Source organism: Oncorhynchus mykiss, chromosome 1 (genome assembly GCF_013265735.2).
Source record: "Oncorhynchus mykiss isolate Arlee chromosome 1, USDA_OmykA_1.1, whole genome shotgun sequence".
Taxonomy (NCBI): domain Eukaryota; kingdom Metazoa; phylum Chordata; class Actinopteri; order Salmoniformes; family Salmonidae; genus Oncorhynchus; species Oncorhynchus mykiss.
The window spans coordinates 79,890,438-79,908,136 of NC_048565.1; the positions used below are offsets into that span (position 1 = coordinate 79,890,438).

General features: G+C 43.6%; 1 protein-coding gene across 4 annotated transcripts in view; it reads right to left on the bottom strand.

Annotated features, from left to right (window-relative positions):
- The window catches only part of LOC110530200 (anaphase-promoting complex subunit 1), a 55,795-nt gene that overhangs the window by 28,357 nt on the left and 9,739 nt on the right, over positions 1-17,699 (bottom strand). For 2 of the 4 annotated variants that reach the window (XR_005052961.1, XR_005052962.1), the window contains 9 exons: positions 16,093-16,231; positions 11,462-11,578; positions 7,204-7,334; positions 5,919-5,995; positions 5,356-5,414; positions 5,075-5,147; positions 4,537-4,965; positions 4,217-4,335; positions 1,995-2,237 (listed from right to left, as the gene is read on the bottom strand). The gene's annotated coding sequence lies outside the window, so the exon portion shown is untranslated. Of the gene's footprint in view, positions 1-1,994; positions 2,238-4,216; positions 4,336-4,536; positions 4,966-5,074; positions 5,148-5,355; positions 5,415-5,918; positions 5,996-7,203; positions 7,335-11,461; positions 11,579-16,092; positions 16,232-16,257; positions 17,503-17,699 lie in introns of those variants that run through there. The other 2 variants (XR_002474496.2, XR_002474495.2) reach the window with 2 other exon arrangements.

A 17,699-nucleotide genomic window follows, 5' to 3' on the forward strand; every position in this document is an offset into this window, starting at 1 on the left:
GTGTGTGTGTGTGTGTGTGTGTGTCTATGTGTGTGTGTGTGTGTGTGTCTCTGTGTGTGTGTGTGTGTGTCTCTGTGTGTGTGTGTGTCTCTGTGTGTGTGTGTGTGTGTCTGTGTGTGTGTGTGTGTGTGTGTGTGTGTGTCTCTGTGTGTGTGTGTGTGTGTCTGTGTGTGTGTGTGTGTGTGTCTCTGTGTGCGTGTGTGTGTCTCGCTGTGTGCGTGTGTGTGTCTCTCTGTGTGCGTGTGTGTGTCTCTCTGTGTGCGTGTGTGTGTCTCTCTGTGTGCGTGTGTGTGTCTCTGTGTGTGGGTGTGGGTGTCTCTCTGTGTGCGTGTGTGTGTCTCTCTGTGTGCGTGTGTGTGTCTCTCTGTGTGCGTGTGTGTGCCTCTCTGTGTGCGTGTGTGTGTCTCTCTGTGTGCCTCTCTGTGTGCGTGTGTGTGTGTCTCTGTGTGCGTGTGTGTGTCTCTCTGTGTGCGTGTGTGTGTCCCTCTGTGTGCGTGTGTGTGTCCCTCTGTGTGCGTGTGTGTGTCCCTCTGTGTGCGTGTGTGTCCCTCTGTGTGCGTGTGTGTGTGTGTGTGTGTCTCTCTGTCTCTCTCTGTGTGTGTGCTTGTGTGTGTGTGTCTCTCTGTGTGTGTGCTTGTGTGTGTGTGTGTGTGTCTCTCTGTGTGTGTGTGTGTGTGTGTCTGTCTCTGTGTGTGTGTGTCTGTATGTCTGTGTGTGTGTCTGTGTCTCTGTGTGTGTGTGTCTGTGTCTCTGTGTGTGTGTGTGTCTGTGTCTCTGTGTCTATGTGTGTCTGTGTTTATGTGTGTGTGTGAGTGTGTGTTTGTGTCTGTGTTTGTGTCTGTGTGTTTGTGAATGTGTGTTTGTGTCTCTGTGTTTGTGAATGTGTGTTTGTGTCTCTGTGTGTGTGTGTGAATGTGTATGTGTGTGTCTCTGTGTGTGTGCGTGTGTGTCTATGTGTGTATGCGTGTGTGTGTGTGTGCGTGTGTGTCTGTGTCTCTCTGTGTGTGTGTGTGTCTCTCTGTCTCTCTCTGTGTGTGTGCTTGTGTGTGTGTGTCTCTGTGTTTGTGAATGTGTGTTTGAATGTGTATGTGTGTGTCTCTGTGTGTGTGCCTGTGTGTCTCTGTGTGTGTGCGTCTGTGTGCGTGTCTCTCTGTCTCTCTGTGTGTGTGCGTGTGTCTCTCTGTCTCTCTCTGTGTGTGTGCTTGTGTGTGTGTGTCTCTGTGTGTGTGCTTGTGTGTGTGTGTGTGTGTGTGCGCTTGTGTGTGTGTGTGTCTCTCTGTGTGTGTGTGCTTGTGTGTGTGTGTGTGTGTCTCTCTCTGTGTGTGTGTGTGTGTGTCTGTCTGTGTGTGTGTGTGTCTGTGTGTGTGTGTGTGTGTGTCTGTGTCTCTGTGTGTGTGTGTCTGTGTCTCTGTGTGTGTGTGTCTGTGTCTCTGTGTGTGTGTGTGTCTGTGTGTCTGTGTCTCTGTGTCTCTGTGTGTGTGTTTATGTGTGTGTGTGAATGTGTGTTTGTGTCTGTGTGTTTGTGAATGTGTGTTTGTGTCTCTGTGTGTGTGTGTGAATGTGTATGTGTGTGTTTCTGTGTGTGTGCGTCTCTGTGTGTGTGCGTGTGTGTGTGCGTCTGTGTGCGTGTGTGTCTGTGTCTCTCTGTGTGTGTGTTTATGTGTGTCTGTGTGTCTGTGTGTGTGTGAATGTGTGTCTGTGTCTCTGTGTGTGTGAATGTGTGTTTGTGTCTCTGTGTGTGTGTGTGTGAATGTGTGTTTGTGTCTCTGTGTGTGTGTGAATGTGTGTTTGTGTCTCTGTGTGTGTGTGAATGTGTGTTTGTGTCTCTGTGTGTGTGTGAATGTGTGTTTGTGTCTCTGTGTGTGTGTGAATGTGTGTTTGTGTCTCTGTGTTTGTCAATGTGTGTTTGTGTCTCTGTGTATGTGTGTGTGCGTCTGTGTGCGTGCGTCTGTGTCTGTGTGTGTGTGTGTGTGTGTGTCTGCATGCACACTCACCTCGGTGATGTAGTCATGTATGTTGAGTGTGGCCATCTTGCTGAGGTGTCCGTTGAGGCCCAGAGACATGAAGAAGCCTGCGTACTCGTTAGCCTGATCAGGGCTCTTGGGATTGTTGTCGGCGATGCAGGCAGAGTCCACCTGGGAGGCCCGGGGCGATCTTCAGGCCTGCAGACACCCCGTTGTGAAAGCTGGACCAGCTCGTCATGTTGGGAGGAAGGTCAATGTTCCCGCTGTTCTGATCTACCACCAGAAACACAGCATTCCATATCAGATTGTGATCAATCCTACACGCATGCATTCTCGACTTACATTCAGACCACAATCACATTGGCACCAAAGACCAATGTAAACATGGCCTGCTGGGCTCTAAATACATTTCTGCTCAGCAGAGTGATCACACACATTGTATTATTTGCCTTGCCCTAAAACACTTAAACACCAGCTATAATTACAGCTCCAGACTTACTATAGTGAGCCTTGTGTGAGCTTTCTTGTGGGCTGCTGTTCAAAACGCACCCAGACATGGAACATATATAGACAGAGTAAAGCCTTTTTACTCAGATCTTCAAAGACCTTCAAAGGAAAAACAACATACTCCTGTACTTGATGCTTTGTCATAACTTGTTCTGTTAATGTGTTTGAAGACACAGACTAGGCGTCCACCCACTCAGCCCGGAGGGGTGAAAACAAGCTTTAGTGATTTCACTTCCTTATGTTGCCTTCTTTCAGTGACTTGAGGATTTTACATGTAGTGGTGGTCTTCTATAAAGTTGTTTCCGGGGGGTCACAAAATGCTAAATTAGCATGACACGAGCTGAATTAAATTTCTAAAAGGCTTTGAAAATAAATGTTTAAAACTTGGTATACACTCAGTGCTCCGTTCACGTCACAGAGATGTGCTCATTTTTGTGAGAAATATTTGTAAAAGAACAGAAAGTTCGAAATCCTATGAAAAGCATATACTAAAATATGAAAATAATTCATTGATTTAGTCACCCTAATTCTGGCCATCCTACAAGGTTAACTTCTCTAGGATAGGGGGCAGCATTTGGAATTTTGGAGGAAAAGCATGCCCAAATTCAACAGCCTGCTACTCATCCCCGGAAGATAAGATATGCAGCTTTGGATAGAAAACACTCTGAAGTTACTAAAACGGTTTGAATCATGTCTGTGAGTATAACAGAACTTATGTAGCAGGCGAAACCCTGAGGACAAACCATTCCGATTTTATTTTTTTTGAGGTCACTCTCTTTTCAATGGGTTTTCATTGGGAATCCAGATTTCTAAGGGAATTGCTTGCAGTTCGTACCACTTCCACTGGATGTCACCAGTCTTTAGAAATTGGTTGAGGTTATTCCTTTGTGTAATGAAGTACGGCCATCTTGAACGAGGGTCACTTCATGTGTACTGTTTGATAGAGGCACATGACCAGAATGCATGCTTCAGTTTGTTTTCTTCCTGTATTGAACACATTTTATCGATTATTTACTTTAAAAAAATACCTAAAGTTATATTACAAAAGTAGTTTGAAATGTTTTGGCAAAGTTTACAAGTAACTTTTAAGATATTTTGTAGTCACGTTGCGCAAGTTGGAACCAGTGTTTTTCAGGATCAAACACGCCCAATAAATGGACATGGACATGTATGGACGGAATTATTCGAACAAAAAGGACCATTTGTGATGTTTATGGGACATATTGGAGTGCCACCAGAAAAAGCTCGTCAAAGGTAAGGCATGATCTATATATTTATTTCTGCGTTTTGTGTCGCGCCTGCAGGGTTGAAATATGTTTTCTCTATTTTGTTTATGGAGGTGCTATCCTCAGATAATAGCATTGTTTGCTTTCGCCGAAAGGCTTTTTTGAAATCTGACACGTTGCCTGGATTCACAACACGTGTAGCTTTAATTTGGTATCTTATATGTGTGATTTCATGAAAGTTAGATTTTTATAGGAATTTATTTGACGCTCTGCATTATTTGACGCTAACGTCCCACATATCCCAGAGAGGGTAAAAACTCCAATAGTTTTTGAACGGATTATGATACTGACATGAGGTTTGGACCGTTGGTTGTCATAGAGGAATATATACACAATTAACATATTTTTTTACCCATTGGTCAAAACATGCATTTTTCATTGGACACCCTACATAGACGCCTCGTAACACAGGTATGAGAAACGTACACAGGTATGAGAAAGGCATGAGGGATACAGTACCAGTAAGGTTGAGTTTAGGCACAGGTAGGGGCTCTGTTGACACAGGGTGGTTGGAGAAGAGAGTGAACAGGCCTCTGCCCACTGGCAGAACCATGGAACTCTGGCACAGCTGCGGCAGTCTGCCCAGAGATAAAGCAGAGGGAAGGAGGAGCATCAGAATAAGTCAGCACAACTACAGACCAAATGCTAACTACAGAGCAAACCTACAGTACATGCTTGAAACTAATCAGATTATTAATGGATATAGTCTATAACCTGAGTACAGTCTGCATCTGAATGAGATAATCTAGGATAGCTGCCATCACTTGAACAATACCCACTTGTTCTCCTTCTCCTCTATGTCGCTGACCTCGGCCAGGTGGACCATGCTGAGCCTGACTGGTCGGGAGCTCTGGAGGAGACGTCTGGCCTCCAGGACATGCAGCTCCTGGCCCCAGATGAGACCAATCACATCCTGGTTCAGATCACTCATACCAACCTCCTTATCGTCTGCCTCTGTGGTGGCTGGAGCCTCCAGCATCAGCCCCGGACCGCACACACACAAAACAGACAAACATTAACTACAAATCCACAAGGTTGTAAAGATGAAGCCCAAACTATCCAATAACCCCCCAAACTCCCACGTACAGCTTTGCCTTTGGCCACGGTAACTTTGAGTGCTTTCTTGGTGAGGTCCTTTCACCCAATCAACAGGCAGATGGGCAGAGCCACACCAAAGAGCATGGATTCAAGGTCTTTCAATGTGAAACCTAAACACATAACATAAATGTAACAGAGTCTCACACTAGCAAAGTATCTTTAACATAGCAACATTAGACAGGCTGTGGAGATGTTTCTAGGCCTAATGTAGAGTCTTACCTGCTGATGTTAGCCAAACAACAATCTTTTCAGCCAAACTTTCATTTGGAGCATCAGGCTGCTACTGCTATGTCTGGAAAAGAAACGTGTATAGTTGACAGTGAAAATGAAGTCTTAATTTGGAAAAGCATGGTTAAAACCTTGGGACAAGAGTGTATTTCATAGTTGTTGCTATTAATAGTGGGACATAAACCGAGTGAACCCTTCTTGTGCATTTATGGGGAATCAAGTGTCTAAGAAGGAACTGATTCAGGCTAAATGTGTTGCAGGTAAGTTTTTACCTCAAAGCTGCTGCAATTAGTTTTCTTCTGGCCTGTGAGAGCGAGATGCCACGTGAGGGCTGTAGGTCAGTTGTCACAGAACAGGAAGTGTGAAATGGGTCATCAGAGAAAACAGGGGAACGTCAAAAGGAGCCAAGAGGCCTTTCAGCCTCACAATCATCACCAGAATACATACTTCTTTCCAAAATGCCAAATAATATTCATTTGGAGACTTAATTAAAGGAAAGTTCCACCCAAAAACTATCTTTTGGTATTTGTTTCATTCGTCCATTGTTGATATTGTCCAAAAATGTGTTGCATGTCAGGAATCAAGTTTAAGATACATAACTTTCAAAATACAGAAATCCTCATCCTATGATGCATTTTGTGTCACATGACGCTAAATACATCATAACGGCCAAATGAACTCGAGGATGGAGACAACATGGTACAAACGCCTTTCAACCTCTTCAGTGACATGCATATCGGAGGCATGTGGGCAATGTGTAAGGCATGTCACATGGATGGTTGTTCGTCATCTTGGGGGCACACTGTTCATTAATCGGACACACAGAGAAACCCACCTGGAGAGCTTGGCTAGATACTTCAAAACATCAACTGAAGTGGCATTGCCATTTCCAATCATGTACAGGGCGTAGCTCTGAGAGGGAGGGAGAGAAAGAGGCAGAGGAAGACAGAGAAACAAACGTCAGCGTCTGGTCTGTTGAGAGACACAGTCCGAGAGATGGGAAGTGAGAGGGAGAGAAAGTGAGAGACAGTGATGGGGTAAATAGATTCTGTAATTGCATGACAGGCTGTCAGTCTCTCAGCAGTGACATGAGTCACCTCACTTAGCCTGATGGGAGGAGACACACAAGGCCTGGTCATTAGCACAGTCTCCTCCACCCCACCCACCTGATTCAGCCCTCCAGCCGACCAGGGCTTAATTATAGTGGAGTACACAGACACACACAAATACAAGCGTGCGCTTTCACACGTGCACACAATCTTACTCACACATACATCCCTCTGTCTTTACACACAAGACAAATGTTTCCCTCTCTCCCTAGCATGAAGCCTTATATCATAGCCATTTGACATTTAAACAGAACATGCGTGTCATTGCTTGATGACCCCTTTTAACAGGGAGATCCTATTAGAGCCTGACCTACCATTGGCTCCACTGGGGCTAGGTACTGCCAACCAAGCCAGGGAGGATGATTTGATGTTGGTCACTCAAAATATCCAGAAACTTCTTATTGTCAAAACAGTATTTATGTACCATGTCAGTCAGATTGTGAGGTCCTCTAGCTGTGCTGTCGCTAACCAAGCCAAAGGTGATGTCTACTTTCCGCACACCAAGGAGGAAATCAGGATTCTCCAACTGGCAGCAATAAGAATGTATATTTATTTTTTTGAACAACAGCAAATCAGCTCCAAGGGATTTTAATTTTGAAAATCTGTTAAAACGTTTTCCCACGCATAAGATATGTGATTGTATACAAACGTAAGCCAGGTCAATTTGCAGTCTACAAATGATTAGTATTTATGTTTTGGCCCCCTGACCATCCCCTCAAGAAAAACTAAAATAAATTGTCCCATGGCTGAACATAGTTGATGATCCCAGATGTAAACGTTTATTCCGTTGCAGGGTTTTCAGTTGTCATTGGCACCCCCTACTGGAGATGTTGATATTGCAAGCCAACTCTAAACTCACCCATACATAATGTCTTGGGGGGGGGGAAAGTGTATTCTACACATTTTCAGAGCGATATATATGGCTCCGTATATTTCCTTCCCTTGTCATCATGAGGCAAAGATGGACACAGTGTATGAGAATAAACAATGATGATGATTATGAAAGCATACCAGCACCAGTAGTTTGGCCCTCTCACAGATGCCGGGCAGGTAGGTGCTACCTCCTCACCATCCAGACAGCTGCTGAACCAGCTGAACACACGGAGGTGCCACCCTCAGGAAGCACGGGCGCAGCATCTGGGCTGCAGTAGAGGGAGGGACCACAGAGACAGTCATTCAAATGGTCACAACAGGCTCTGCGACTACAGACTGTGACCATGACAACAGACATCTGTCCTTATCACTCGTCAGACCATCCTTTCAAAATTTTTTTTTTTTTTTCAGTGTCCATCAGGGAGAGCAAAAGTACAGATTGATACTTCTTCAGCTGCAGATCCCCATTAATAAACAATAATTAGCAACACTTTTTATACCCAAGCAGCTCAATCCTCACCATGAACCACCTACACAGCCAGCTCAACAACATAGCAAGCCAGTAATTGACCGTTAATTAACATTGACACATTTAGCATCTCCTGGCTTCCACGCAGCCTACAAGCCAAGGATGCAGACCTTTGGAACATCTACATTTTTAAAAGTCCAATATATCTATTTAATGTAGCATACACAATCACAATAAATCCATTATTTTAGACGGGTCTAAAGAAACATGATAAAGAAAATGTAGTCTATTTCAGAAGAACAGAATAGCAATCTCTGAGTTGTCCTTATGTTAGGTCCTGATCTGGCTATGCCAAATGGCTGTGGGCTACACTAGTTCATTTAGCAGACAAGATTTGCTTAGTATTCCATGGCTTTTTAAAATGATTTTATAGTATGAAGAATACAATTGAACATAGCTGAATAAAATAGGAAGGATATTTGCTCCAAACGATTTCCAAGTACGCACGCACAAGCGGCTATTCTGTGTTAAGCGGTTAATAGAGAAACAGGCCCTCCTATATGCTTCATTTCGAGTTATTAATGCAATTTTAGTTGTTATGTTTTGATTTTTAATACATTCTAAGGCTGCATGATGCAACTCTAATCAGGATGTGAAAAGAGTTGTTTCTTACCTTACTGCACACTTACTGCATCATTTACAAGTGATGGTATTGTCACCCATCAGACTATTCTTCATTTAATGTTGTCTTTACATATACTAAATCAATTAGTTTTGATTAAGAATGGACATTTATCATGCACCTGTCTCGGAACAGGGGCATGGGGAAGAAACGTCATCTACTCACTTAAATAGCGAATGGAGAAGCTTCTCCGGTGGTTCATTTACATGCCAGCCAGGTAAGCTATACTCCTGTTGTAAAGAGAAGCAATGTGCTTAAAATTAGGAAAAGTTGAGAAATAAACATAGTAGCCTATAGAAAGCTGATTGGATCCTCTTTTTTAGAGAAGCCATTAAATCTCTTTCTCGTGCAATTGCATAGCCTATAGAAATATCGATAAACATGAGTTCATGGGCTCTCATGAAGTGTTTGATTTGATTTTTCTAAAACATCTGCATTGATGTCAGAGTGATTAGAGGGACAATAGAGCGCTGAGTACCAGGCAGTTATCAAGTTTGGAAGGCCGGGTTAGCTGTTGTGACGTCATTGCCATACAGGCCTAGCCAGGTTTCCAGATTGGTTTGTGCTTTAGTTTAGCTACTGTAACTCTTTATACAGTATGTATAGCAATGACAATGAAAAAAAAATAAGGAATAGAGCCCCACAGTGGAGGTGTCATAATAGCCATAAAACCTAGAGGTCAAACAGGGAAATGGTTCCAATCTTTTTTCCACCATTCTTTTTTCCCATAGGGGATTTAAGAAACACTTCAAATAAGGGCTGTGTTTTGTGTAGGCTTACCCTGGCGTGACGTTTTGATAAGCATGCAAATCTCTCTACAAATCCCCGAAGGTCATCTCTAGCTGACACCTTTACCAACAGGTTGTGTCAATTTAAAACTTGCACAAGACAGTTCACAGAATTGTCCATTTAAAATAAATTTAGCAAATGTATAGATTACTACATTTTGCTAACATTAGTTAATCCAGAGATTCCAACCTTTGCATAAATTACGCAGTCTCGTCCATAATCATCGTGGCATTTGAGGTTCTTTATGATAGCCACATTAGCAGCTAATTAGTGTTTCGTTTTGGGGGGGGTAAATGCAGGTGAATATATCGATAAAAGACACCTTGTCCTAGAGGGATTTACATGGTTATCAAAACATCACACCAGAGTAAGCCTACATGAAACACAGCCCTTATTTTTCCCCCATGGGGAAAATGAATGGTGGAAAAAGGATTGGAACCATTTCCCTGTTATGGGTATAATGACTCATACTGTGGTACTATATCGGCTGAAGCACTAACTGTTGTGTCGACCAGCCTGGTAACACTAGATGACCAGGACACTAAACAAGGCCCAAATAACGGCAATTCAAGTGCCAGTTGATTCTACCACTTCAGCCCTTCTTTTAATGTCAGTGGGACTGCTGACGAGGCCACTTGACATACTTGAAACCTTTTAATGCCATTTTCTAATCATGTTAATATAAACGTTTTACGAGACCATATTCATTTTGTTTCATTGAGCAGTGATTCATCAGGCATACTTTTTTCATTGAAATGTTTAACACCTTTATGAAATTGTTGTGCTTGTTCTGAATTTAAAAGCTTTATTAAAACAGATGTACCTGTGACCTGCTTTAGTTTGCGTCAGCCATTCAAAAGGTCATTTGAGAGTTTATCACTCGTGGACAGACACAAGTAACAATGGGATGGTAGTATGGTGTGTAAATATTTGTATGAACATAACAAGATTCAACAACAGACATAAACTGAACAAGTTCCACAGACATGTGACTAACAGAAATTGAATAATGTGTCCCTGAACAAAGGGGGGGGGCAAAATCAAAGGTAACAGTCAGTATCTGGTGTGGCCACCAGCTGTATTAAGTACTGCAGTACATCTCCTCCTCATGGACTGCACCAAATTTGCCAGTTCTTGCTGTGAGATGTTACCCCACTCTTCCACCAAAGCACCTGCAAGTTCCCGGACATTTCTGGGGGGAATGGCCCTAGCCCCACACCCTCCAATCCAACAGGTTCCAGACGTGCTCAATGGGATTCAGATTTGGGCTCTTCACTGGCCATGGCAGAATACTGACATTCCTGTCTTACAGGAAATCACGCACAGAACGAGCAGTATGGCTGGTGGCATTGGCATTCTGGAGGGTCATGTCAGGATGAGCCTGCAGGAAGGGTACCACATGAGGGAGGAGGATGTCTTCCCTGTAACGCAGAGTTGAGATTGCCTGCAATGACAACAAGCTCAGTCCGATGATGCTATGACACACCGCCCCAGACATTGACAGACCCTCCACCTCCAAATCGATTCCGCTCCAGAGTACAGGCCTCGGTGTAACGCTCCAGAGTGCACGCCTCGGTGTAACGCTCATTCCTTCAACGATAAACGCAAATCCAACCATCACCCCTGGCGAGACAAAACCGCGACTCGTCAGTGAAAAGCACTTTTTGCCAGTCCTGTCTGGTCCAGCGACGGTGGGTTTGTGCCCATAGGCGACGTTGTTGCCGGTGATGTCTGGTGAGGACCTGCCTTACAACAGGCTTACAAGCCCTCAGTCCAGCCTCTCTCAGCCAATTGCGGACAGTCTGAGCATTGATGGGGGGATTGTGCGTTCCTGGTGTAACTCGGGCAGTTGTTGTTGCCATCCTGTACCTGTCCCACAGGTGTGATGTTCGGATGTACCGATCCTGTGCAGATGTTATTACACGTGGTCTGCCACTGCGAGGACAATCAGCTGTCTGTCCTGTCTCCCTGTAGCTCTGTCTTAGGTGTCTCACAGTACGGACATTGCAATTTATTGCCCTGGCCACATCTGCAGTCCTCATGCCTCCTTGCAGCATGCCTGAGGCACATTCGCCCAGATGAGCAGGGACCCTGGGCATCTTTCTTTTGGTGTTTTTCAGAGTCAGTAGAAAGGCCTCTAGTGTCCTAAGTTTTCATAACTGTGACCTTAATTGCCTACCGTCTGTAATCTGTTAGTGTCTTAACGACCGTTCCACAGGTGCATGTTCATTAATTGTTGATGGTTCATTGATCAAGCATGGGAAACAGTGTTTAAACGCTTTACAATGAAGATCTGTGAAGTTATTTGGATTTTTATGAATTATCTTTGGATCCTGAAAAAGGGGCGTTCCTTTTTTTGCTGAGTTTACATCTCCACCCAGAACCTAATCGAACATCTGATGCAATTAAACAATATTTCTGGGTTTCTGATTGTGAAGACACAGAACATCCAGTACCTGGCCAGCTGTTGCAGGAGGCCCAGCAGTGATCGTCGTCGTCGTCCCCGCTCCTCGTCCATCTTCAGCAAATACAGGGCTGGGATGTGGGGGGAAGAGCGGGGCAAAGGGGTCCAGCTGCAGGGCAGGGGTGGAAGAGAAAGACTGTTCACAACCAGAGGTTTCGGTAGACTTTAGACTCACAGCACCACACACACATTGCCGAACACCATCTGTCTTTGGTAGTCTGAGCACTGTAGTCCCAGTCCTGGTGTATTATATTACACACACACACACACACACAAAAACTCACAAAAGGTGAAGGACCAATATTTCGGCCTGGTCTGAATCAACCATTTCCTGATGACCTCCACATGCACTTCCTTTCTTATTAAGTAACAGCTCTCAGCCAGAGAGTGAACTCTACACAACTCCTCCCGATCTCAACTGCGCACTCCCGACCCTGGGCCATGACCCCTGCCAGGATTCCATGCTACAGTACAGCGTTACTTCACTTCAGCCCATGGCTTTCTTAACGCCACTCACATTCCACATGAATGAATAATGCACAGGACAAATGGATAAAAAAAAAAGAAGCACTACAGGTTATTTATCAACCTTAGTCATCTTCACTATGTCATTAGCTTTTTTTTAAATGTGTATTTATGTATACATCGATAAATAATTCTCTGCACTTGGAACATAATTTCAAATAAAAATATTAAGCAAAGTAGTGAACTACAGTTAAATGCCAAAATAAAGGAAGCACCAACATAAAGTGTCTTATAGGGCATTGGGCCACCAGGAGGCCCCAGAACAGCTTCAATGTGCCTTGGCATAGATTCTACATGTGTCTGGAACTATTGGACGGATGCAACATCATTCTTCCACAAGAAAATTCCTAATTTTGTGTTTTGTTGATGGTGGTGGAAAACGCTGTCTCAGGCACCACTCCAGGATCTCCCATAAGTGTTCAATTGAGTTAAGATATGGTGACTGACAGATACAGACACTTTAAATAAAGGTTAAATAAAATAAACAAAAAATGAAACCTCCTGTGCTCCTTTGAGATCCCTCTTTCAAAGTCACAGGTCTCGTCTAACCATGGTAGCTAAAATAATGGGCAACTGGGCATTTTATACATGACCCTAAGCATGATGGGATTTTTTAATTGCTTAATTACTTCGGGAACCACACCTGTGTGGACGCACCTGCTTTCAATATACTTTGTAGCCCTCACTCAAGTGTTTCCTTTATTTTGGCAGTTACCTGTGTTTACGAACTCAACATATTTCTGTAATCCTGTTTCGCATTACAGAAAGAAAGAAAAAAATCGCCCAGAAGTTGACCTCATCGCTACCTTCTTTTAGTCTGTCTGGATTCAGAGCTTGAAAGTCACAGGAACTGGTGGCATTAACGACTTCCACGTACAGCATGGCCTATGGGGTGTTTTCCTTTACATTTTTCACATATTGACCTACAACTCCAGCACCTGTAAATAATAAGTCACATTGACATCAAATTACACGAAAGTCTGCACGGTTAAGCATGAGAATCTCAAATTAGGATTCGGGCATTATTGAATATGTGTTGTAAGAAGTGTTGCCAACTTCTTACAGAATTCACACACATACTGTTGGATTCGAGGGCTCCAGACCCCACAGTGAATTCACACACATAGGAATCGAAGACTCCAGACCCCACAGTGAATTCACACACATAGGAATCGAAGGCTCCAGACCCCACAGTGAATTCACACACATAGGAATCGAAGACTCCAGACCCCACAGTGATTAGTGTCCGTGCCATCTCCCAGGTCCACCCAATCAGACAGGTAATTAACTCCACCGTAATCTTTAATTGGACATCAAACTCCAAAAGGTCATGGCAGAGAAGGAGAAATGCCATTTCATTAGACTGAGAAGTCCCGGCATTGGGATCAATTAGGCACTAATGAACAACACTATGCAGTAATTGGTAATGGCTTCACAACACAAAAGATGAGAGGATCAAAGACTAGGAAGTTCACGTCTAAACGAAGCCAAATACCTTTAAAAAAAACACACAAAAAGCCAATTAGGGTTGAAAGGCAAATACCAGTACACCCCGAGTGCTCCATTTCCTCAATTACAGTGTAAAATGATACGCCATTGAATATAGCTAGGTAGAAAGATGATCCACAGCATGTTTTACAGTACATGCATGTTCTGGTGGATAACGTTGCATCAGCAGAGGCTCAGAAGTCACCACCAGAAAAGTGTGTGACTCAGTCATTGTTTCAGTATAGGTCGTCATAGACACAAAGTAAATTACCAAACAAAAATGACCCATCCTTAGACACCCTTTTTGTCACCCTTTTAGTGTATTTAACCCCATTACTAGATGGAGTAAAGACGTCAACCAGGAAGGAACCAAGGTTAATATAACCACCGACTGACAAATGGTCTTACGTTATTGCAATAACATACCTGAACACTGACTTCCATTATATACCAGCACTACAGTCATTATGCCACTGAAAACAAGGATAGAAACAGAGCAGAATCATCTCTCCATCATCTATACCCCAATACCTCCTATCCAACCTCATCAACATCAAGTTCCAGGGCATCCCTTGTCCCCCCTACTGAGCTGGATAATCCACGCTCCAGTGACTAATCACAAGTTTTAGGCTAAATTAAGGCATGGAAATGCCGCAATAACAAACAGCACCCTGAACTGCCTGGCGTGGAGAAGCTGCTGTGGTGATGTCCTCGTAATGTCTTATCCAGAGAGTGGAGTGTGTGTGCATGCTTTGTGTGTGTGTGCATGCTTTGTGCGTGTATGCTCTGTATGCTCTTTGTGTGCTTTGAGTGTATGCTTTGTGTGTGTTCGTACGTGTGTGCATGTATGCTTTGTGTGCATGTATGCTTTGTGTGCGCATGTTTTTTGTTTATGCATGTGCTTTGTGTGCATTGTGCATGTGCGTGTGTATGCTTTGTGTGTGTGTTTTCTTTGTGTGTGTGTGTGTGTGTGTATGCTTTGTGTGTGCGTGACTGTGTGTATGCTTTGTGTGTGTGTGCTTTGTGTGTGCGTGCGCATGTGTGTATGCGTGCGGGTGTGTGTGTATGCATTGTGTGAGCGCGCGCATGCTTTGTGTGTATGCGTGTGTGTGTATGCTTGTGTGCATGCTTGTATGTGTGTATGCGTGTGTATGCGCGTGTGTGGGTGTGCATGCTTTTGTGTGTGTGTGTGCATGCTTGTGTGTGTGTGTGTGCACTTGTGTGTGTGTGTGCTTGGTGTGTGTGTGTGCGCATGTGTATGCTTTATTTGTGTGTCTGTATGCTTTGTTTTGTGCATGTGTGTATGCTTTGTTTTTGTGCGTATGCTTTGTTTTTGTGTGTGTGTATGCTTTGTGTGGGTGCGCGTGTGCTTTGTGTGTGTGCTTGGTGTGCGTGTGTATGCTTGTTTTTTGTGTGTGTATGCTTGGTTTGTGTGTGTGTGTATGCTTGATGTGTGTATATGCTTTGTGTGTGTGTATGCTTTGTTTTTGTGTGTGTGTGTGTGTGTGTGTGTATGCTTTGTTTTTGTGTGTGTGTGTGTGTGTGTGTGTGTATGCTTTGTGTTTGTGTGTGTGTGTGTGTGTGTGTATGCTTTGTGTTTGTGTGTGTGTATGCTTTGTGTGTATGCTTTGTGTGTGTGCGTGCATGCGTGTGCATGCTTGGTGTGTGTGTGTGTGTGTGTGTGTGTGTATGCGTGTGTATGCCATGTGGCGAGCCAGGAGATATGACACTGTGTGGGGTAGGGATGCCAATAGACATTTGGGGAGAGGGGGCTAAATAACAAATTAGAATACAAAAATGAGGGGTTCTGAGTTTAGGGGAAAGTGAGTGTGTAGGTACGAGCGAGGAATGGTGGGATCCCCTTAGGTTTACGTCAATGTGACAGCAGGAGGTTGGGAGCACTTAAACCCAATTTTCAGGCCATCAATGCTGGATGACTCAGCTGTGTGACATCGAATCCAATGCCCAATCTCGCCACACACATTGGTTTTGCACATTGTCGTGTTAACCTTAGCCAGCCCCGAGGTAGTAATTTCAGGGCTAGTTCTCCTCAGCATTATGCCATTGCTTAGCTCCTACAAAAAAACTAAACAGACAAACAGAGATATGGATCATTTGAGATCTACATGTCATTCAATGCTCTTGAATGTTACATATTGCCGAATAATTTTACATACATTAAGATATCAGGGGATAAATATCTAATCAATATGACATGTTTTAGAACCTACTCAATTGGACTTTGACATTTACAAATCTTTTCAAAAACATCTGTTAAAAGTGGCTTGCTCAGAAGGGCATGGAAATGACTGACAGGTCTGGGAGAGAAGTTCCCTTGGCTGAATGGCATGTCTTCACCGGTCTTGACAAAACTACCCCTTGCAGGTAACAATGTCGACCTAGAGAACTGTGACCTTATTAGACCCAGTAAACATACCAACATGCCTCTGGTGCTCAGTTCTGTTCTATACACAAGCGGAGCTTTTCTATGTTACAATACATAAAAATGTATTAATTAGCGTCCATTCAAGAAACATTTACCCCTTGAGGTCCACACTCACACACTCATTATACCCTCCCCCTTTCACACATATCAATACACGCACACACCAGGGTGACACTGCTGCTGAAGGGGTCTCAGAGGGCGTGGATGTAGGGAACAGACTTGGAAGATGTAGTCACCCAGACAGGAGGGCTCGTGGTGCTTGGTGGAGTCCCTCAGCTCTGATACAGGGGAGAGCACTGCCACCTGGCCAACAGAAAGGGAGGAGGGACAACAGAACACTTAAATCAGCTACCCCGGATGTATAGACACAATCAAGATGATAAGTGCCAAGTTGGAGGAACTCAACCATTTCAGCTCTACATTCTAGAGCAATTCAGGACACAGAAAGCTACAGGACAAAGAAAGCTACAGGACACAGAAAGCTGAACACCTTGGAGGCCTGGCAGCTCAGCTCCCTGCAGAAGCAGAGTGTTGTTAACCCATCTCACAGACGCAGACCATAACTACAGCAGCCAGATATTTACTGTAGAAGCGAGATATTTGCTGTACAAGACAGATATTTACTGTATATTTTATACATCTATGGCTCTTTTTCAATGCTTTTAAATCTTCCCGATGTCAATGGGTATTTACTGTGTGTATATACATGTATTTTTATGAAGTGCCCTACAGGGACAATAAAGATCTATTTAATTGAATTCTCCTACAGATTTCACAGTATGCCCTACAATGGTTTCCATGGAAATTATATTACAATATGTTCAGGACGTTCTAATTATTTATCACACCTAATACAAATATTTTCGGCATTTAAAAACATATTGTAAACACAAGCTATATTTCCATTAACTTATCCAGAGATTGTTTGACATTTAGTTTTTTGCACAGAAAAAAAATGGGAAAATTGCATACTGTGGTGTTTCCATTTAACTATCTTGTGTCGATAAAAACAGCTGAACATGGTTAATGTTATTTTTTATTTTTTACCGCACATAACTTCAAAATGAATTGTCAAATGATCAAAACACAGTTTCCATCATTTGTCACAACATGGAAAGTTTTACAAAACAAAAATCCACCATTGAATGGATAAAAATTGTAGATCTTTTGAAAATATCGCTTATAATCTGCAGTTACCATTAAACATATCGCAATAAAAATAAATGGGACATGACCCAGGTTTATTAGACAAAAGCAATGTAAACATGTCTACAGTAACATCTAAACAGAGTGGGTCAGCCAACTAAGCCACAGAGCAGGATCCATGACACCACTGTAGCCAGCGGTGCAGAGGTGAATATCAGACACTGGCCTGTGGGAGGAGGCCGTCTCACTCCACAGCTGCTCAGTGCATAGATCAGGCACCATGGGCTTCATCTCTGGAACAAGCAGACTCGTTGGCAGTGCTGTTGGGCGAGGGCAGGAAGCTGTGCCCTCTGGGGGACATGAGTGGTATCACGTTAAACTGCACCGTTGCCAAGGAGGGTGCCGCCATGCCAGGGGAGTGGAACCGGCTACAGACATGGGTCAGAAGACAGCAGAGGGGTGGCTAATTATGGTCAATGGTGTGGTTGTTGGAAATGAGACATAAGCTTTTGAGCATGAATGTTTGACTACAACTGTAAGATCCTGTGGGACAGCAGGCACCCCATTTATATCATATTAATATCCTATTTGGGTATCTGACTGAAAGCCTGCACTCTGTGGCACT